A 21,843-nucleotide genomic window follows, 5' to 3' on the forward strand; every position below is an offset into this window, starting at 1 on the left:
CTTCTGAATGAAGCTACCTATTTTTCTATATTGTGCTAACAAGGTGTTCTTTAGACTTAGTTTTAATGCCAATTTTTAAAAAAAATCTATTATAAAAGTAATCTTATGTTAACCACATAATTATACTAATATGTGTCTTAAGTGCAAGTATAGCTTTTTTACCTGCTGCAAAGCATTTTATTTCGTTAAGTGGTAAAGACTGCCTTTAATTAACATGGCTTTTGTTGCTGGTTTTGTTTCTGTTGCCTAGGCTGGGCTTAAACATGTAACACTACTGGCCTCAGTCTTCCAAATCACTGAGCTCACAAATCTATTGCTATCCTAGGCGACTCTCCCTTTAACTTCCAAATTTCATGCTAGCCTGCATTATTCAGGGCTTCAGAAATAATCCAATCATTTATTCAACAGTTCCATAGCCTATTATAATCAAGGTTATAAGAAACAGTTAAAATGAAAAAACTAACCTTGGATTCAATGGTCCATGCTAGTTGCACAAAAAAATACTATTAATCTCTCCCCCTTTTTCTTTCTCTGTGTTTTAGAATTTGTTTTGGCAAGTAGGCAGAGATCAAAAAAACAGATCTGTCTTTCTTTCTTTTTTTAATACAGGGTCTCACTGTGTAGTGCAGGCTTGCCTTAAACTAATTTATGTAGCCCAGGGTGGCCTTGAATTCAGCAATTCTCCTGCCTCACCATCTCAAATGCTGAGAATATAGGCATGCACCACTACAACCAGCTGCTTGATATTAGAAATATCTATGGCAAGTCCTACTGAACAATTTTAAAAGCTGTATATTTCTACAGTTTATTCCCTAGAAATTAAAAACACTAAAAATGTCTCACACTTACTTCTTTGAAAAAATCTGTAAAATTTCCTTAAAAAGGTACATTGGCCATGTACTCATTTATGGTGTACCAACCATACATGAAACATAATTTAAAAACACAGTGACTGTCCCCCAAAATTTGAATTTATCAGTTTAAGACATATTGTTCCTAATCCTCCTGAAAATGCCCTGCCTTTTTGCTTTAAATATACTTCTCCCATCATTCTTGCCACTTTCTGAAGCAGTTCTGGAAGTCTTCTGTGTCTTTTAGTTGAGCTACCATGGCTGCCTCAATGTACTGAATCGATCCAAAATGTTTACTTTTTACAGTTATTTTAACTTTAGGGAAGAGCCAGAAGTTGTACAATGCCAGATCTAGTGAATAAGGTAAATGAGGATACACATGTTTTTATGAGCCTGCCTTTCCATTGGATGGCACTTGACAGTCGAATGCATAGTATTTTTATCACATCCTATAAAGACACACAAAAAATGTGTAAACCGCTTCAGAAAGAGAAAACAGTAATGGGATAAGTGTGTTCTAAGCAATGGAGAGTATTCTGATAGGGATTACTGGCAATGTGTCTTTTACTGTTTAAAAATTTAATCATTCACCATTACATTTTGATTATACCACCTATGATAAAGAAAAGATAATCGGAAAACTGTATAAACAAAGTCTAAGTCACATACATCAAATCCATATATGCACCTTTAAAATCACTATTTCTGAACTTTCTCAACATAATCAAAATCTCATATCCTTTTACTGAGCCACTGCTTTAATTACTTACTCTTTTTTGAGACCACATCATGCTATGTAGTTCAGGGTAGCCTTGAATTCACTAAATAGCCCGGGTTGACCTCAAACTTGTATCAGTCCTCAAACTTGTATTGTCTCATTCTCTCAAGCACTGAGATTACAGGTATGTACCACCATACCTGGCGGCCACCCACTTGATCCGTTACTTTTTTTTTGACACAGGGTTTCACTAAGCAGTTCAGGCTGGCCTTTAACCTACTACTGAGTGCAGGCTGGCCTCAAACTCAGGGATCCTTCTGCCTCAGCCTCCTGAGTGCTGGGATTACATGATCCATTACTCTTGCACAGGTCTTTTATTCCCTGCTGTGGCAGAAAATGTTGGCTGCCTTTCCCAACACCTACTGTCCATTTCCTCTTTATTAATATTCAGCAAAATTACAGGACAAAAGATTATGCTATTGTGTACCTAAGTCAGGCCAGGTAACTGGGTTCTAGGGGACTTCCAAGAAAGCTACCGAAAGGGAAAAGATCCAGCTTGTGGGACCACTTCTTTGTATTCTTCCCTTCTGATATTCTTCTAGCCTATAACCTAGCATCCACAATTTTATTCATTTCAAAGATGCTTTGACAACACATTAGCAAACAGAACTAAAGTTTTGTTAATGTACATTCAAATTCCATTGAAACTGTATTCTCCTAGTCACAGGAGTTTAAAATCTTGACATTATTTTGATAGTTTTGTTTTCTAGTCACAAATTTCATCCCCCCCAAATTTCTCTTAATATACATTCATACGGTGCTATCTTGTATAAGCAACTGTTTTGTTCTTGAACTACAATACCCTCTTTGTCAGTCTCTGGGAGTTATCACCGCACCCACTCTTCAATTTTCTCTAGGGCTACTACAAGTTTTAGAAAATGATTCCTCAGCCTGGTCCCTCAGGCTCTCCACAGCATTAGCTCCCCCGGCTTTTCTCACCACCACCACCAGGTTGTTTAATATTCTAAACAACCCATACTCAAAAATTACTTCCCCAGTCTGCAGGTATTCACTCCTCTCACCTGCAAATATTACCCATCAAGTCCTACTTCAGGTTTCATCTCTTTCAAGAAGCTTTCCTTGAATTCTTTTTTTTTCTTCCAAGTACATTTTATGTTCCCTGAATTCTTTGCCTCACTTTTTCCTCCTAGGAATCTGCAAAACACATACTTAGAAAAGGAGCACAGAGTGAGATAACTGTGATGTGAGAAAGTACGGATGAGACTGGGCTAAAACCAAACAAAAAATTTTAACTTTACCCTAAGAACAATGGGAAGCCACTGATGAATTTTAATAGAGAAGGCATTAGGTCATATTAATTTGTGTATCAGAAATATTTCTCTAACTGTAGAATGGAGTAGATATTAGAGAAAAGATCAATAATTAAACTGGAAGGAGAGAATACTAGAGATAAGCCATGAGAAAGAAGGCTGTGGTACCAAAAGAACTTGAAGCTCAATATACTGGAGGAAAGTGATAGTTGTTCAATATATAGTCACTGTAGGAAAAGGGGGTAATTATTAAAAAGAGCTGTTGTGCACAATTTAATACTACTCCTATCAAGAATATGATAGGGGGACTGGGGATTGAGCTCAGCGGCATAAGCACCTGCCTTGCAAGCAGGCAGTCGTGAGTTCGATCCCCAGTACCAATAAAAAGGAAAAAGACCAAAAAAAAAAAAAAAAAAAAAAAAAAAAAAGAATATGATGGGGCCAGGGTATGGTGACACACACTTGTGTTCCCAGTACTCTAGGAGCCTGAGGCAGTATTCCCAGTACTCTGGAAAGCTGAGGCATAAGGATTGAAAGTGCACACCCAGCCTGGGCAATTTGGTAAGACTCCATCTCAAAATAAATAAGTGGACCAAGTATGTAGGTCAGTATAATAGGCCCTGGGTTCAATCTCTAGTATGGAGTGGAGATGGGAGGCATATATGGCATTTATAATACCTGAGCCTTTATTGGGTGACTTTTTAAAGCTATGTAAGATTTTTAGGGACAGATGAGCAGGTCTTGATGTTAGATATTTGGGAAAGGAGTAGATTTGCTCACATGCACACATGGTATCAAAAAGAAGGCATTTACCAGTATCTGAAATTTTTTCATAATAAACAGCTGGAAAAAAAGATAATAGCATTTCTTAAGCCAGTGAAGAGGGGCTTCTTTCTCAACCTGTTTGTGACCATTGATATTTATTCATTAGCATGCCAATTTGAAATAACTTTTTAAAACCTACAGCTCCCAAGGTGTTTGGGATCTTAGAAAATTAGGGTTTTCACTCAAGAATCATCCCTCTATAAGGAGTCAGCAGATCAATACTGCAACCTTCTCTTTAGTTTCAAGCCTGGCTACTCTTGAATTCTAGTTTCTGCCTGATTAAAAAGAGCAGGAAGAGGATGTCTGTTCCTCTTCGGTCTGGAGACATGTGACTAAATCCCTGCCCAGCATCTATATTTGTTAAACCTTTAATACAAAGATATCAGGCCCTGCTGCAGAGCCAGTTCAAAGAATATCAGGCACACCACTTAGTACTCCAAAAACCTTATATTATGTTGTTCTTTTTTAAGGACATTTTCCTCCAACACGGTGAGATGATGGCTAGTTAAACCCTTGTTTTTACTGAACATGATGGCTGACAACAGCACACACAAAAGCAGACAACCATAAACTATTTTCCCTCCCACAAGGAGAAAAAAATGCTTTCTCTGTAAGTAAGAATACCATATTTTCTTCATCTGTAAAACTATTTTTGGAGGTGGTATTCTTAGCAATAACATGCGTTGCAATATGAACTAAAAAGTTTGTTTTCATAACGGACCCAACTAGAAATCTCACTCTTTGGATTTAAGTAAGTATACAGGTGAAATTTTCTGTGCTTACCTTCAGAATGCATATAATTTGATAAAAGGCAAAAGGAAAAGGATTGTATTAAAAAGGACAGCAAAGGGGCTGGGGATTTAGCCCAGTGGCATAAGCGCCTGCCTTGTAAGCAGGCAGTCATGAGTTCGATCCCCGGTACCGATAAAAAAAGGAAAAAGACAAAAAAAAAAAAATAAAATAAAAAAAATAAAAAGGACAGCAAAAAATTTCAATATGGGCATTCAGTAAGGAGGACAGTCTAAGTTTCTAAAATAAACAAGAATAAACAATTTAAGTTCCTAAAATAAACCAAGTTAAGAGGATAGGAGGTTTGATTTAGTTGTTTTTAGTTTGTTGTATATGTTTGTTACATACAGAGTAAGCCATATAGAAGTTTTCCAAAAACTAAAATTAGGGAGCAATGTAATTTCACATTGTTGGCATTAGAAATAAAAGGAGACAGAACATTCCTTGTTCTAAAAGAACAACTGATAAGAGGTATAAGTAGCTTATTCCTCTTACCAAAGAAGATTTTAACCACTGTTGAGTAAGAAAAGACTTACTCCTTTAATAGGAGGTAATAGGAGAAATAAAAAATTAAAACCCAAGATAATATCAAAACTCTCTTTGGTCATACACTTTTCTTTTCTGTTTCGTTTTGTTTTTTGATACCACCAATTGAACTTTTGACCTAGTGCTTGCCAGGCCAGTGCTTATACCATTGAGCCAATCCTCGGCCTATTTGTTTTTTTGAGACAGCATCTTGTTATGTAATTCAGCATAGGCTTGAACTCACTATATAGCCCAGGTTGGCCTCAAATTCACAGCAACCCTCCTGCCTTAGCCTCCTGAGTGCTGAGATTACAGGCATTCACCACCATACCTGGCTAGTCATATACGTTTCTAAATACACCTTTCACTATAGCTGGGGCAGAGGGACACACAAACAATTTTGTATTTCTCTTAATCTTTCCATTCCCATCTACTGGTAGAAAGACAGCCATGATCAGTTACAGTTAAAAAAAAAAAAAAAAAAAGTAAGCACAAGAAAGAAGTGAAAGGTATGGAGAAATCAACTAGATAGCTCCCCACATTACATTACTTAGACATGTTGACCAATGATTGAGACTTATCATGTATCTTACCCTCTCTTTGTATCGTCACCTACTACCTTTATAAATCACTTCAAAAAAGGTTCAGGCTGGGCATGATAGTGCACACCTGCAACCCCAGCACTTGGGAGGCTGAGGCAGGAGGACTGTTGCAAGTTCAAGGGCAGTCAGGGCTACAGAGCGTAGTCAAGGCCACTGTGAACTATATGACAAGACTGTCTCAAAAAAAAACAAACAAACAAAAGAAAAGTTGGGAGAAGGCTCAGGACATGCTGGGAGCCATGGTTCATGACTATAATCCCAGCTACTCACGAAGCTGAGGTAGGAAAAGCGCAAGTTCGGAAGCTAACCTTGGGAACTTAGCAAAATCCTATCTCAAAATAAAATATTTTAAAAGAGCTGGGGTATAGTCAGTGTTAGAGTTCACCTAGCATATATGAAACCCACAGTTCAACTATCAAATACACTAAAAGAAAAAATTTGTGTCTGATTTTCTACCTATTTATTTATTTATTTTTGATGCCGGTGATCAAACTCACGATCTTGCGCTTGCAGGCAGGCACTGTACCACTGAGCTATATCCCTGGCCCTCCACCTACTTAAAAGGGGGCTGCTCTTAAGTTTCTTTCAAAACTGCTGTAAAGCAAGAAAACACTAAAGATATTCTAAAGAGCCTCTTAATGGTAAGTACTGTAGTACCTCATTCACAAACTTAATTTGGTCTATGATTTTGGGAAAGAGGGCTGCAGTTAGTTATGTTTGTCACCTGTTTGAGACTTTGCAAAAAAAATCCAAAATTCTGCCAAACATTTCAGTTGAGGAACCAAATCGTTTGCAAACAGAAGTGTTCGTTGAGTCAGGCATGCTGGTACATGCCTGTAATCCGAATACTTGGGAGGCTCAGGCAGGAGTATCATCACAAGTTCAAGGCCAGCCTAGGCTACAAAGGAGTCCATGGCCAGTCTGAACTACATAGCAAGAGCATGTCTCAAAAAACAAAAAAGGGTGCTCATGAACCAAGGTACCACTACATATTAAGTATTTCTACGATGGCCTCTGTCATGGTAAACTTGAAGCAGCTGGGAAAGAGCCAATGAAAAAGTTGAGAATTAAGACACAGAAGAAGTAGTCTTCATCCTAACTTTTGCTGGCCCAACTCCTGAGAAGGAAGGAATGCTCTGAAAGAAAAACAAGTGTTCTAAATGAGAGAAGGAAAATAGAAAAGAAAGAAAAAATACCCAAGGTAAGTCATCAACAGTAAAAGCAAAGTCACATTAAGAAGCATTGTATAAAATGAACTTAGAAATGCTTCTAATACATGGATTGTCTATGGCCATACCACCTTGAACGCACCCGATCTCGTCTAATACATGGATTTAAGGTGCATTTTCATTTATAAAATAAGCATTGTCTATGTTCTATTTGTGACACAGTTATCCTAGGAAGTCATCTGACAACAAACAAACAAACATATGAGACAGCCGAAGGTCCCGTATTCAATTCCTGTCCCACCTTTTCTACCTAATCTCCAAGCAGGCTAATGCAAATCAAAGCAAGCACTTCAGTACTGCTGGTATTGAGGCCTGTACCTTTCCCAAGAGAGGCCTGTAAAACAGGACAGTCACTGACAGCAGTACAATTACTGACACAGATACAGACTTTATGGACATGTTTATCTCTGCTGTAAATCCACACTCTCTCTCCACTCCGATTCACGAGTCATAAAGAAATTGCAGATAATGAAAAAGTTGGGGAAATTTACAGCATGTCGGAAACCTCAGACAGCCAGAAGAAATTAAAGAGCTGACTAGGAATAAATCACACAGGTACAATTAAAACTTCCCGTATACCTCCTTCATTTCCAAACTGAGGCACAATCCAATGGAGCTGATGAAAAGTTCAGGTCATGACTCCTCAGGCTGTAATCATTTCTTAACTAACTGCATGCTAAAAATTAGCCAATTCATAGGTCCTGTGTAAATGCTGGTTTTTGCTGCTTCCTGATTTCCTCTGCTCTGCACTAGAAGTACTCACAGAGCAATTCAGTCTGTAAACAGGCCAAACTGTGACAAGCAATAACCGCAAGGGTGATGGCCCCTCTCCTACTGCTATTTCCTTAGGTGCAGGACATCTTTTACCATTACATCATGGACCGAACATTAAAATGAGAAAGTAGAGCTACAATGGGTGACTGAAATTGGAGGCTTTTTGTTCCCAAATAAATAACCGTTCTGAAGGTTTCACTTGATATTTTTTCAACATTCTAAAGGAGATTTTAAAGGACTGTTATGTTTGATACTAGAGTAAGAATTACGTCTGGTGATCCTTATTTTTCAATAGTGGACTGAGTTAATGGTTCACACAGTTACATAACCATCTCTGCATTTGTGGTTTAATGTGCAACTCTTTAATAATAACACTTAAGAGCCCCCTCCCTGCCCACTGTTGAAAGCTAGATGAAAGTGAGCTAATTTTTGGTTCCTCTATTCTATAAGGTTTTTCTTATAAAATTCTGTATGAAAGGAAAAAGGAAGTTTGTGTCACATGTAGATGATACATGATGATGAATAGAGATGATGAAGACAGTCATCTTCTCCAACTTACTTAGATGCAGGTTTTAAAAACATTAACCCCATCGCTTATACAATTTCTCTAAAAAGCAGAAATGCAGAACACAGATTTTAACTAACTTTATATAACTGAACAAACCTAGTGTCAATAAAGTTCTACACGAGTCAATACTAAACTGTGCACATCTCTATAAGATGATGTCTTAACTAAATCAGCACTAATACGATTTTGAAATTTTGAGCTCGTCAAGAAATGAAGGCTTTTTTTTAGAAATATAGAGGATGCAACTGACATGGTTTCAATTTTGTTCCTATTTGAGCCCTTGATGATTTCAGGTCCATTTTACACTTCAGAGAACCCAAGTATCACTGTCATTTTATTTATTAAGATTTTATTCTCTATGGAATAAAAACATTTCTTAAGCATTTCAACCCAGACAATTACTACCATAAAAGCTTTGGTAATATGTAGCATATAGATCTCAACTCTACTCAGTAAGTGTAAGATATGATTTCTAATCTGCCTTGCTTATCCCAAAAAATTCCTTAAGCTTATAAGTAAGTGTCAGACTGATGGTTAGCATCAATAGGGAGTGTTAAATAGAAACAGTTTTATTTGCAAACCTCATGAGGCAAATCATATTTTAGCAAATTGAGTAGTTGAGTGAAACCAAGAAAACAAATCTCCTGTTCCATACCTTGCTACCCCTCAATTAAAAATCAGAAGACCTGGAGTCTAATCCTAGTTTTATAAATAATTAAGTATGTAGGGGCTGGGAATTTAGCTCAGCGGCATAGGTGCCTGCCTTGCAAGTGTGCAGTGGTAAGTTTAATCCCCAATACCCAAAAAAAAAAAAAAATAGTAATAATTAAGTATGTGACTCTGGGGAAATCTTTGAAGTGCTGTAAAGTTCAGACACCTCATATGTTTAAATGAGAATAATAAAGAATAGTGAGAATTAAATGAAAAAACCCCTATAAAAATAATAGGCTCATAAATGTTACATATCTTTCCCTCTATCTGATTTTACTGACAAAGAATTCAGATTCCTGGTTCTGCTATTAATGAACTCTTTTGTCATCCTTTCTAAAGTCCCTTAAGATCTTCAGTTTGTTTGGTTTTGTTTTTTGTTAAAGACTGAGACAGTTCAGTCTGGCCTTTTAACTATAGTGCCCACGCTGGCCTCAAACTTGCAGCAATCCTCCTACCTCAGTCTCATGAGTGCCAAGATTACTGGTACCCATCATCACACCTGGCAAGTCTTCTATAAAGATATTTAGGCCTCTGTTTCTGCATTTGTAATACCAGTGGGATTGAGATTCCATCTCCAAGGTTCCCTTTCAGCTCTAACAGGCTATGACACTGGTTCTATCTCTAAATTACTACATGATCTGGGAAAAGTCACTTTGATTCTTTAGATCTCAGTTTCTTCATCTTTAAATGCAGGAGAATGCCACGCATGGTGGTGCATGCCTGTAATAATCATAGCACTTGAGAGGCTGAGACAGTGAGACAAGAGTATCACTGCAAGTTCAAGCCCAGCCTGGACTGCATAGTGAAATCTTGTCTTAAAAAGACAAAAAAATAAATAAATGAGAATGAACCAAGGAAAAAATGGACATGGATTATAGTATAACAGGAAATTAATAACATTTGAAAAGTAAGTGGCTGATAAATGTTACCTTATCATCAACCAAAGAAAAATATATAACAAATACTGAAACATGATTTTTTACCTATAAGACGAACACATATTAAAAAGCTTAAAATAGCTATAGTTGGCTAAGATATAGTAATATGAGCATTTTCACTTACTGTTCTTTGAAATATAATTTGGACCAGTTGTTCTGGAGATTGCTTTGGCAATATGCACTTAAATTTTAAATGTAAATGCACTTCGATCTAGTAAAAGATGTTTACTGTAACATGATTTACTCTAGTGAAACACTGGAAACAACTTAAAGGTCCATTAAAAGAGAATTAATGAAATAAACTATAACTCTACAAAGCTATTCTGCAGTCTTTACACTGATGATTTTGCTACGTCTTCATATGTATTAAAGACATTTGTAACACATGAAGTCAAGCAAACAAGTTGCAGAACAGGAACAGCACCATGGCACACACATAAAATTTACATGCAAATATGTGTCCATCTGTATGTGAATAAATGTGTCTATTTTTCCTCCCTACCCTCCTTCCAAAAGTAGAGTCTTACTCTGTAGCCCAGACCGGCCTGGAACTTGTGATCCTCCTGTCTCAGCATCACAAGTACTGGAATGATAGGCATGTACCAATGAAACTGGCTATAGTATCTATTAAAAGATATATTTAGAGGGTTTGGAGGGATGTCACCAAAATATTAACAATGACTATGTTTTTTTTTTTTTTTTTTTTTTTTCCTGCTTGCTTTTCTTTTAGCTATTTCAGGTCTTAAGTTTATTTATTTATTATAGAATCTGAAAATGATTTTATAAGTTCATGTAAATTGCACAGAATAGTGGATTACATTTTGATGTACTGCAACTTGCATATAATATACATTGAAATTTTTTTTTTTTGGAGGTGCTGGCTTGGCTTCCCAGAGTCCTAAGTTCCAACATGGCGTGGATATCAGGAGACACTGCTAGTTCTCCCCCTGGAAGGGATGCAGTCTGCCACCCTACCGCCACTTACCAGGGAGGGGAGGTGCTGCCTTGGCTTCCCAGAGTCCTAAGTTCCACCATGGCGTGGATCTCAGGAGACACTGCTAGTTCTCCCCCTGGAAAGGCTGCAGTGGGCCACACTACCGCCGCTTACCAGGGAGGGGAGGTGCTGCCTTGGCTTCCCAGAGTCCTAAGTTCCAACATGGCGTGGATCTCAGGAGACACTGCTAGTTCTCCTCCTGGAAGGGCTGCAGTAACAATGACTATGTTGGAATGATGTTATTTTAGGTGATTTTTGCTTTCCTTATATTTTCTGCAGTGAACATATTTTATAACAGCAAAAAGTTAAGCTTATATTTAACTTAAAAATATATGCCATAAAGGGGCTGAGCAAAGTAGAAATATAATTTCCCAACATGGATGAGGCCCTAGATTGGATCTTCAGCACTGTATAAAAATGATACACATAATGCCAGGTGTGATGGCACATGCCTATAATCCCAACGCTCAAGAGGCTGAGGTAGGAGAATCACAAGCGAGTATGTAGTATGACTTTTATTTATATCACAAAAACAGAAAGAGAGGGAGAGAGAGAAAGAAAAGAAAAAACGCATACTACAAAAAGGATGCTATGACTCTTGGGGGCAGGCTTCTAGAATTTGTGATTGATTCATGGTCCACTGCTGGGATTACAGCTTTGAGTGCTGTACCTCTTGGGGAGGGGGTAAACCTACGTACAATATAGGGAACAGAAAGAAACTTCTCTTGTGTTCCTCTCTTTTAGCTCTTGTTGCTTTTGCTGTTTTCCATCACCATGAACTGTTGCTCCTCTGTCATACCACCCTGCCTTGGAGCCAGCTGAGTATGGACTGAAATCTCCACAAACTGTGAGCTAGATAAACCTCTCCTTTAACTTTGGGTGTCAGATATTTTGTCCCAGCAACAAGAAAAAAGTAACCCACATAAAGAATTTACTTAAGTTTTACACAACACTTCTGTATGAATTAAACATTTTATCTTAAAATGATAAAAATTTCAATGTTATAAAGAACATAGAGATCTTCTAGTTCAATAAATTTATTCTTCAACTCAGGAAACTGATGCCCCAAATCATACAGATATATACTGACAAAGATGACACTGAAAGCTCTAAAAGGTTCACCATCCCTGAATTCTACACATATACTTACAACTGAACTCTCCACCCTCCTTTTCAAAAGTCCTGTCTCCCAATATTCAAGGATGAGACCTAGAACTTTATGTGCACTTGACATGTGTGTGGTGCCACAGACTGAAACCGGGGCCAGACAAGCATCCTAGTCCAGCCAGCTTAAGTGTTTGATTCACCACTCTTACTGCAATGTATCCAGTCAGCTCCCAAGAGTTTCCACTTCATCTCCCAGGTTTCTAGAGTTCACCCTTTCTTTCCCAGTTCACTTCTACTCTCTTAGTTCAAAGGCTTCCTGTATTACCAAAGAAGAACTTGCTTTCCTATCACTGCTTTTACTGCTTACCACTCTACTGACTGAATTAGCACCCCTCCCTGCTCCTTCCATCTTGTTTCCCTTTCCATTTGCAAAAGCTCTATTTCCATTTTTCTCTTCAATTGTATTTTTTAATCTACTTTCCCTTCCCTCTCTCTCACTCCCTCCTTTCCTTGTTTGCTTTTCCATTTGAAACAGAGCTCCCTACTTCCTATTATCTTTTATTTTGCTATTTATATTTTGAGTTTCTCATATAAAAGAAACCATGTGATATTTAAATGTTTCTCATTTATTTTACTAAATATTATGGTCTCAAGGTGCAAGTCTATCATTTAATGCTTTATCACGAGTTTTAATGACTATGTTGTATTTTACTGTGTGGCTATACTATAATTCAGTTGGTTATTCCTCATCTCACTATGTACCTCTTCATATCTGTTATACATTTGTAGACTTATACAGAATACTTTGAAATTAACCAATCTGAATTAATTCATGTTCTGCGTGCTCTCCTCTGCTAGCACCACCACTGGGGGGAAAAAATCATAAGGGAATAAAACACTGCAACTATTTTATGGCAAAATCCTCTTTGTACATAAAATCAGTTCAGAGGATATGCTGGGTTTATGAAATAACTTGACTAATGGACAAAGATATGAATGTTTATAAGCCTTAAAGGTAATTTGAGGATTTACATATCCTAATTTGTTAGCCAACAGAAAAATGAGAAATAATGGCATGTTTTACTTCCCATTAACATAATACATTTTTTAAAACAAAATACTTAAATTGACAATTTCTAATTATGAGAAATAACCTTGATCCCTTCAAAGTGGGGTTTCTAGATTTTATACTGTATTACTACCTAAATGCTACATGCTAATGACTATGGCTAGATGGTATAAAACAAATGCATAGATGAATAAAACAAAGATAAGTTCCAAATGGTATTGGAGAAATGCTGGTTTCAAGACTGCTTTTAGGATGCTTTTCAATTAAATTTCCTACTTTTATGTTTTGAGGTTAAAATGATTTAAATTTATACTTTCTTGAATTTTCAGTCTTATCAACAGATATGATCAAGAAACAAAAAAAAGCTGACCTTCACAATCAAAGAGATGAACATTAAAGTAAGATGTTAATATTTTGCCTATCAAGTTGACAGTGAAAAAAAATTACAATGTTTGGTGCCAGCAAGGGTAAGGATGGGAAACACCACTGGAAGACAACTTGGCCCTCTCAACCAGAGGTCCCAACTACTTTACAGAACATGCAGTCTTCACTCCTAGGATGAATTACACTAGTGCTGATACAACCCAAACATAGCTATTAACTAAAAGATGCAAAACCAGCAAATATTTTAGGTCAGTTACTTCAAATATACACTTTTGAAACTTCTTTTTAGTAAACAAAGAATGATACATCTACTAGATATAAAGGCCCTAACAAATTTTTAAGTAACTTTATGTAGCCATCCAGATAAAAAAGCACTAAAATGGAAGAAATTTTAATAATTAAATCATTCCACCTAGAGGCTTAATGATCTGCCAAAGACTATAAGGACACTTCACAAATCCATTACTGAAGCTATGAATGTCCTGTTTCACAAATCTATTATCCTGAGCTCAAATGACTTAGTGTTCTCTATCTAAAACATTAACTGTTATCTAATTGATATGACTCACCATTGGTTTCACCCAGTTAACAACTCCAATTTTGATAAATGGCTTTCACTTATTTCTAAAAAATAAAGGTGTCTTGCCTAGAAAAGGATATATAAAAGAGTTATGTGATTTTTTTAACCAAGTATCTTGCTTCCTCTGACTTTCCTTTTTATTATATAATAATTTATTATTATATATAATTATATATAATATATGTTATATAATTATATTATTTAATAATTAATTAGATTAATTAATCAAAAGATCATGGCAAACTCTAAATTCAGTTAATTCTCTAATATACATTCAGATATTTACCTGGTCCTGGTCCTGAAAATTACAAAGCTAAAACATCTATTGTTGGTGTACTTCCATTTTGCACTACTATCACATCAGCTACTCAAGCCTTCAACCCTTCCTCCTGGATTCTCCAGCAACTTGCTGCCTCTGATCTCTACCCCTGGATTCCATCCTGTGCACCAGTGCTGCCTGCAAGTGTGTGAATGTGCTACTCAAAAATCTTCAGTGGTAAGATTTTTAATGACAAAGGCAAATGTGTAAGATAAATGAAAAAAGCCAAAGGCTAAACCTATAGAGGAAGAAACAGATATATAATTAGTTTAGTTATGTTTTAAAGAGTATGTATGTATCCGGGTGTGGTGATACATGCCTGTAATCCAGCATTCAAGAGGCTGAGAAAGGAGGATTGTTGTAAATTTGAGACCAGCCTGGGCTTCACAGTGAGCTCAAGGCTAGCCTTAAATGCATAGCAAGACTTATCTCATAAAGACAAAATAAATAAACTAAAACAAACAAACAAAGAAGCATGGGGGCTGGGGATTTAGCTCAGTAGCATAAGCACCTGCCTTGCAAGCAGGCAGTTGTGAGTTCGATCCCCGGTACAGATTTAAAAAAAAAAAAAGCAGCATGTATATAGGCAAAACTATAAATGTAAACACATATCCATATGTGAAGGGAATAAAAAGAAGCCAAGAAACACATCAACTGTTAGCAATAATCCTCTCCTAATGGTAAGGTTATGATTCTTTTATTAATTTGTTATTTTAAATAAACCAATTTAGCAGGGGGATCGCTGTGAGTTCAAGGCCAGCTTGAACTACAGAGTGCAAGGTCAGCCTGAAATGCTTAGTGAAACCCTGTCTCAAAAAGACATAAATAAATAGTCTCCTTTAGCCAATTATCTCTATAATCATTACAACAGGCATGTCCAACCTGTGAGCTATAGGCCACACATGCCCTGTACAACTGGTTATGTGGTCCCATAAGATTTTAGACTTTTAAAATTATTATGTGATTTTTTAGTGGTATCTTTCATGACTCAATTGCAGGGCATTCAAGGCAGACTGTGTAGGTAACAACAGATGCTATGCAGGAAAGGGTGCAGGATGGTGCCATCTCTATCACCTGTGCCCACCACACAGTCAGTTGAATCAAAACCCACACATATTGGATGTCACATACACTGTGTAATTTGCTGAGTAAGATGTAGCAATTACCGATAGTGGTATTTCAATCTATCTAACATATGTGTGTGCCTGTGAAGCGAGGTATTTGTTATTATTAGCTAAGTACTATATGTAAATTTTTTTAAACACATAGTTATTAAAATACTTTTTAAACAACATTTACATGTTTCCCTATTACCACGGGTCTAACACCTCACCCCTTGAAGTTCAAGATCCTTTGCAATCTGGTTCTTCCTTCTTAGTCTTAGTGCACACACCCCCCTAATATAACCTTGGGTTCTCAGGCACCAGATTCCGTCACTTACACTATTTCTTGAGGACAGCTACGACTTTCAAACTCTGCTCTGCTCCTGATGTTCATTCTACCTAAAATATATTCCCTTTCCATTTCTACTCACAAAGACTAGTCTCACTATCTGTAGTGTTCTAGAAAAAGCAAATATTAGCTTTCCCATCTTCCTTGTCCATAGCAGACAACACAAATGACTTCTCTGAATCTAGATTCCTTCTCAAAATCCTCAATTCAGTTATCCTAGGCAATCCTTACTGACCAACCCATGATGACATATAAAAATGATGACAGAGCACCAACACAGCAGAGTGGTAAGCAGCAGAAATAGAACCTGACAGTCACCATCCAGACACTGGACTACAACGAGAGGAAGACAAGATGGAGAAAAGTGGGTCCCCTGGATCCAGGAAGAATCTGAAGCATGACTTGAAGCCCACAGAGAACATAAAGAAAGAAACTTTAACAAAGAAGGAAGAGGTACTTGGCAATGCCTTCTCCCTGAGATAGGACTCACTGAGCAAGAGGAGTGGTTCAAACCTGTGGACACATGGTGACAGTTGGCAATCCTACAGTCCTGTAGCAGTGGAGGGTGCAGTGGTTATGGAGGACTCCACTAGCTTGCAGTGAGTGCTGAGGGTTCAGTCCTCTCATGTGAGATAGTGATTGGCCATCTAGGAGAGGGGCAGACTGAGCTCAGAACTCAGAGCTGCAGGCTCTATCTAGTAGCTTCTAGCTGGGTTCAGGCTGCAGAAGGTGCTTGTACAGCTATGAGGTGAATGAGTCTGATCTCAGCCAGAAACAGCAGGCTCACTAGATTATGTGCTACTGTGCCAAAAACTGCTAGCTTGCTGGGGTAGGTTGGCACAGATTGGGACTCTAAACATTGTCTCCCAGTGACAGCACAGACAAACTTGGACGTAGACTTTTTTGTTTTCTTTTTTTTTCTCTGTCATTTGTCTTTTTTGGTAGTTGTTTGTTTTTATTTTTATTTCTTTTTTTTTCTCCTTCATGGCTTTATTTTGTTTTTATTGGTGTATGAAAGCAATTTCTAGCCTCTTTCTGGTTGTGGTTCTGTTCCTCCTTTTATCTCTTTCTTCTCTCTTTTCCTCTAGTCTTCTGAACCAGTTTCATAAAGTTAGCATGACCCCCCCCCCGTCCTCCAACCTTATTTTCAATCTCTTCCTCGTTTCCCACTTTTCTACTTTTTCCTTAACTCATGTTAAATTTCAGCCCCTCTGGGCAAAACTGATATATTACGGAATTGTAAACTGCATATAATTTTCTGTTTTACTTTAAGGGGAATTAGCTCAGTAGCATAGCACCTGCCTGGTAAATGTGAGGTCCTGAGTTCAATTCCCAATACAAAAAAAATCTGTTACTAAACCACAAACATAGTTCATAAAGTTAAAAGTGGCAAATTAATGGTTAGCTGTTTGTCATTTTCTAGGCTATGTTTGATGCTAATGGTATCACTACAGGTGAAAGTGACATAATTGTTCTAAACAGTTGTTCTAGGTATTCCATGACTGAGAATGAATAAGAGTCACAGAAAATACTGTGACACAGTGCCAAAGAAATGAGGGCTGGGCTAGACAAGCAGCAACTTCTCATCTCCAACAAGTTGAAGAGGTGGATCTTCCAACCTACCTTCAAAACCCAAAAACCAGCTTTACCTGAAAGGTATCTTGGAGTAGTAGTCATTACCTAAAAGTTCTAAATATTAGCAATAAAGCAACTCACATAGGCAATTTATAAGCATCATACCAGGAATTAAACTAAAAAAAAAAAGAGAGAGAGAGAGAGAAAAGACACACAAAACAAAATGCCACCCCTGACCTTCAGTTCACCAAAGGCAAACCCAAGGGGCAATGAGGTAGGTCAATCTGAAAACCTCCCACTTGGCCTCTCAGAAATGGTAACAACAAAGCAATTGAATGAGACTCTAGAAAACATCAAATCAGAAATTCTCAAATAATTGCAGAAATGCAAATAATTGCAGAGATGCAAAATAAAAACCATGCTTAGTTGACACTAGAGCAAATACAGACAAAAATACAGATGAGCTCAAGAAAATTATAGAAGCTATGAATTATAGAAGCATAGGGAAAAAAATGGAATCCATAATGCAGATTCAAGCAGATATCCAGGATAATAAAAATTCCATTGAAAGTATTCATAGCAAATAGAGCAATGTAAGAACAGGATCTCAGGTTTACATTTGGTGATCAAGAAAGGATAGATTCCTTTTAGCAAGGGACTATGAGAAATCAATCTAGCAGCTGCTAGATGATTTGTGCTCAGGCAATGATTTGAAGATGACAATGTGCAATGTATGTACCACTGTTGCCCCCAATTAACACATTTTGAAATTTTGTTTTAGTTTTTCTTTTTTCTTCTTTCCTTTACTTTTTCCAGGAAATAAAATGGATTTGGAAAAAAAAAATCCAGCAGCTACTAGATGAGAAAAAGAAGAATAACTTAAGATTGACTGGAATCAATGAAAAAACAGCAAATAACATAAATGATACTTTACAACATGTTCATAGACGTCATGGCAAAAAGCTTCCCCAGCAGAAAAAAAAAAGAATCTTGCCATACAGATGAGTGAGGCATACAGAACTCCATTCAGCCATGATCAAAAAAATCTACAGTCAGGCACATCATAGTCAAGATTTCAGAAATTCAACACAGGAACAGAATACTAGAAGTTGTCAGAGAAAAGAAACAAATCACTATAAAAGAAAGCCCATCAGAATCACAGCTAACTTAGTAAAACCCTCAAGTCAAGGAAAGCTTGGAGTGAAATATCTGAAGTTCCAAAGGAAAACAACCTTTAACCCAGACTGATGTACCCCACAAAACTATCTTTCAAAACTGATGGAAAAGTAAAATACTTCCATGCTAAAGAACATCTGAGGAAATTTATGACCACCAAACCAGCACTCCAAAATGTTTTGAAGGCTATTCTGGACAGAGATAACAAGAACTACAACTCCATAAACCCCATCAGGCAAGGCAAACAAACAGAGGGAAAGAAAAAAAAGGAGAATCAACAACAGAAAAATAACATGGCAAGGATAAATCAATACATATCAGTTATAACCATCAATATTAACGGTCTCAATTCACCAGTCTAAAGACACAGACTGGATCAAGAAACAAGACCCAACAATACACTGCATACAAGAAACACATTTAGTTCAAAAAGAATTTCACAGACTGAAAGTCAAAGGATGGAAAGCAACACTCCATGCAATAGAAACCCAAAAAAGTAGGAATGGTTATTCTATTTGCAGACAAAGTAAATTTCAAGCCAAGACTGATTAAGAGAGATAATCATGACAAGAAGCCATGACATCCTTGTAAAGGGAACAATCCATGAAGAAGAGATAACTATCATAAATATATATGCAACAAATGCCAGGGCACCCAACTACATAAAACAAATACTAACAGACACGAAAAATCAAATAACCCTGGGGGCTGGGAATTTAGCTCAGCGGCATAAGCGCCTGCCTTGCAAGCAGGCAGTCGTGAGTTCGATCCCTGGTACCAATAAAAAGGAAAAAGACAAAAAAAAAAAAATCAAATAATCCCTAATACAATTGTATTGGGAGATCTTAATACCCTACTATCACAAAAAGGCAGATCAACTAAACCAAAAAAAAAAAAAAAATTAGAACCCAATGAAATATTAGAAGTGAACCACACTTTTGAACAAATGAACTTAGTAGATGTCTATAGAATGTTCTACCTCACAACATGAAAATATATATTCTTCTCAAATGCACATGGGACATTCTCCAAAACAGACCACATATAAATTTATAAAACATGCTTAAGTAAATGCAAAGAAATTGAAATTATCATATATTATTAGACAATGTATTTGGAAATCCATTTCAAAAGAAACCACAAGAATTTTATAAACACATGGAAATTAAATAGCACCTTCTGAACAACCAATGAGTTGTTTAAATTTAAATTAAAGAAATTAGTTTTTATAACTGAATGATAATGACATTACAATATATCAGAACTTATGAGACACAAAGAAAACAGCCCTGAGATGAAGATTTCTAGCAGTAAATATCCATATCAGAAAAATAGAGCAAGTGTAAATAAACTGCTTAATAATGAATCTCGAACTTCTAGAAAAAGGAGAGGAGACTAAGCCAAAAGCTCATATGACGGAGGGGATTATAAAGATTAGACTAGAAATTAACAAACTAGAGACTAAAAAAAAATTCAAAGAATCAATGAATTTAAGAGTTGGTTCTTCAAAAGATTAAATAAAATCAACAAACCCTTAACCAACCTTATCAAAAAAAGGAAAGAAAACAACTCAAATCCTTACAAATTAGGAATGAAAAAGGGTGAAATCATAATGGACACTGCAGAAATCCAGAAGATCATCTATTCCTACTTTGAGAACTTCTAATAAGATAGGAATTACAAAGCTATGGACAGATTTCTAGATACCTAATGAATCATCAAAGCTGAATCAAGAGGATATAAAATCCTATATAAATTAATATCAATCAATGAAATCAAAGATATAATTAAAAACCTATCAAAGAAAAGCCCAAGCCCTGATGGATTGATTCACTGCTAAGTTGTATAAGAAATTTAGAGAAGACCTAACACCATTAATTTTCAAACTCTTTAATGAAATTGAAAGGGAAGCAATACTCCCAAATTCATTCCTGGAAGCAAGCATCACCCTGATACCAAAACTGGAAGGATACAGGGCGGGGGATTTAGCTCAGCAGCATAAGCACCTGCTTTGCAAGCATGCGGTCATAAGTTCGATCCCCAGTACCAAAAAAAAAAAAAAAAAAAATGGAGGATCCAACTAAGAAACAGCCCAGTACCAAAAAAAAAAAAAAAAAAAAAGGAGGATCCAACTAAGAAACAGAATTACAGGCCAATCTCCCTAAGGAACATAGATACAAAAAATCCTCAGTAAGATACTGGCAAACAGAATGTAGCAAATCATCAAGATTACATACACTATGACCAAGTGGGATTCATCCCAGGGATGCAAGGATGGTTCAAAATACATAAATCAATAAATTTAGTATACCATGTTAACAGAGCCAAGGACAAAAACCATGTGGTCATCTCAACAGATGCAGAAAAAGTTTCTGACAAAGTCTAACACCTGTTCATGATAAAAAAAAAAACAGAAAATTGGAAAAGATAGTCTTAATCTCAATCTGATAAAAGCCATCTATGACAAACCAATAGCCAACATCATACTAAATGGATAAAAACTGAAAGCTCTCTCTCTAAAACCAGGAACAAGAGAAGGATGTCCACTGTCTATACTCTTATATACCATGGTCCTGGAAATGTTAGCCAGAACAATTAGACAAGAGAAAGAAATAAAAAAAATAAAGATAGAAAAAGAAGAAGTTACATTATCATTATTTGCAGGTGATATGATACTCTACTTAGAAGACCCCAAAAACTCTACTAGAAAACTGATAGATTTAATAAGCAAATTCAGTAGTGTAGCTGGATACAAAGTCAACACTCAAAATTCAACAGCCCTCCTATACACAAATAACAAACTCACTGAGAGAGAAATCAGAGAAACAACACTTTTCACAGTAGCATCCAAAAAAATGAAATGTCCAGGAATCAATCTAACAAAGGATGTAAAAGACCTCTGCATTAAAAACTACAATATTCTGAAAAAGAAGATTGAAGAGAATATCAAGAAATGGAAAGACATCCCTTGCTCTTGGGTAGGAAGAACTAATATAGTGAAAATGGCCATACTTCTAAAACTGTTATACAGATTTAATGCAATTCCGACCAAAAGTCCAATAGCATATCTCACAAAATTAGAGAAAATAACCCTAAAATTCATCTGGAGCTAGAAGAGACCTAGAATAGCAAAGGAAATCCTGGGCAACAAAGGAAGGCAGGGAACATCACAATCCCTGACTTGACATTATACTACAAAGCTACTGTGATAAACACGGTGGTACTGGCAAAAAAAAAAAAAAAACAACAGACCCAAAGATCAATAGAACAGAATAAAAGATGCAAAAATAACTCCAGACACACTCGGCCACCTTATCGTTGATGAA

At 36.6% G+C, this 21,843-nt stretch overlaps 1 protein-coding gene across 4 annotated transcripts in view; it reads right to left on the reverse strand.

The window, feature by feature from the left end:
• Lin52 (lin-52 DREAM MuvB core complex component) overlaps window positions 1-21,843 on the reverse strand; it is a 132,292-nt gene that overhangs the window by 88,584 nt on the left and 21,865 nt on the right. Inside the window, exon 6 of one of the 4 annotated variants that reach the window (XR_010044833.1) lies at window positions 10,847-11,063. The exons of the other annotated variants lie outside the window; for them this stretch is intronic. The gene's annotated coding sequence lies outside the window, so the exon portion shown is untranslated. The remainder of the gene's footprint in view (window positions 1-10,846; window positions 11,064-21,843) is intronic. 4 annotated transcript variants of the gene reach the window in all.

The sequence above is a fragment of the Cavia porcellus genome, unplaced genomic scaffold, assembly GCF_034190915.1.
Source record: "Cavia porcellus strain 051 isolate PalLab524CR breed Dunkin Hartley unplaced genomic scaffold, mCavPor4.1 scaffold_31, whole genome shotgun sequence".
In the NCBI taxonomy this organism is placed as follows: domain Eukaryota; kingdom Metazoa; phylum Chordata; class Mammalia; order Rodentia; family Caviidae; genus Cavia; species Cavia porcellus.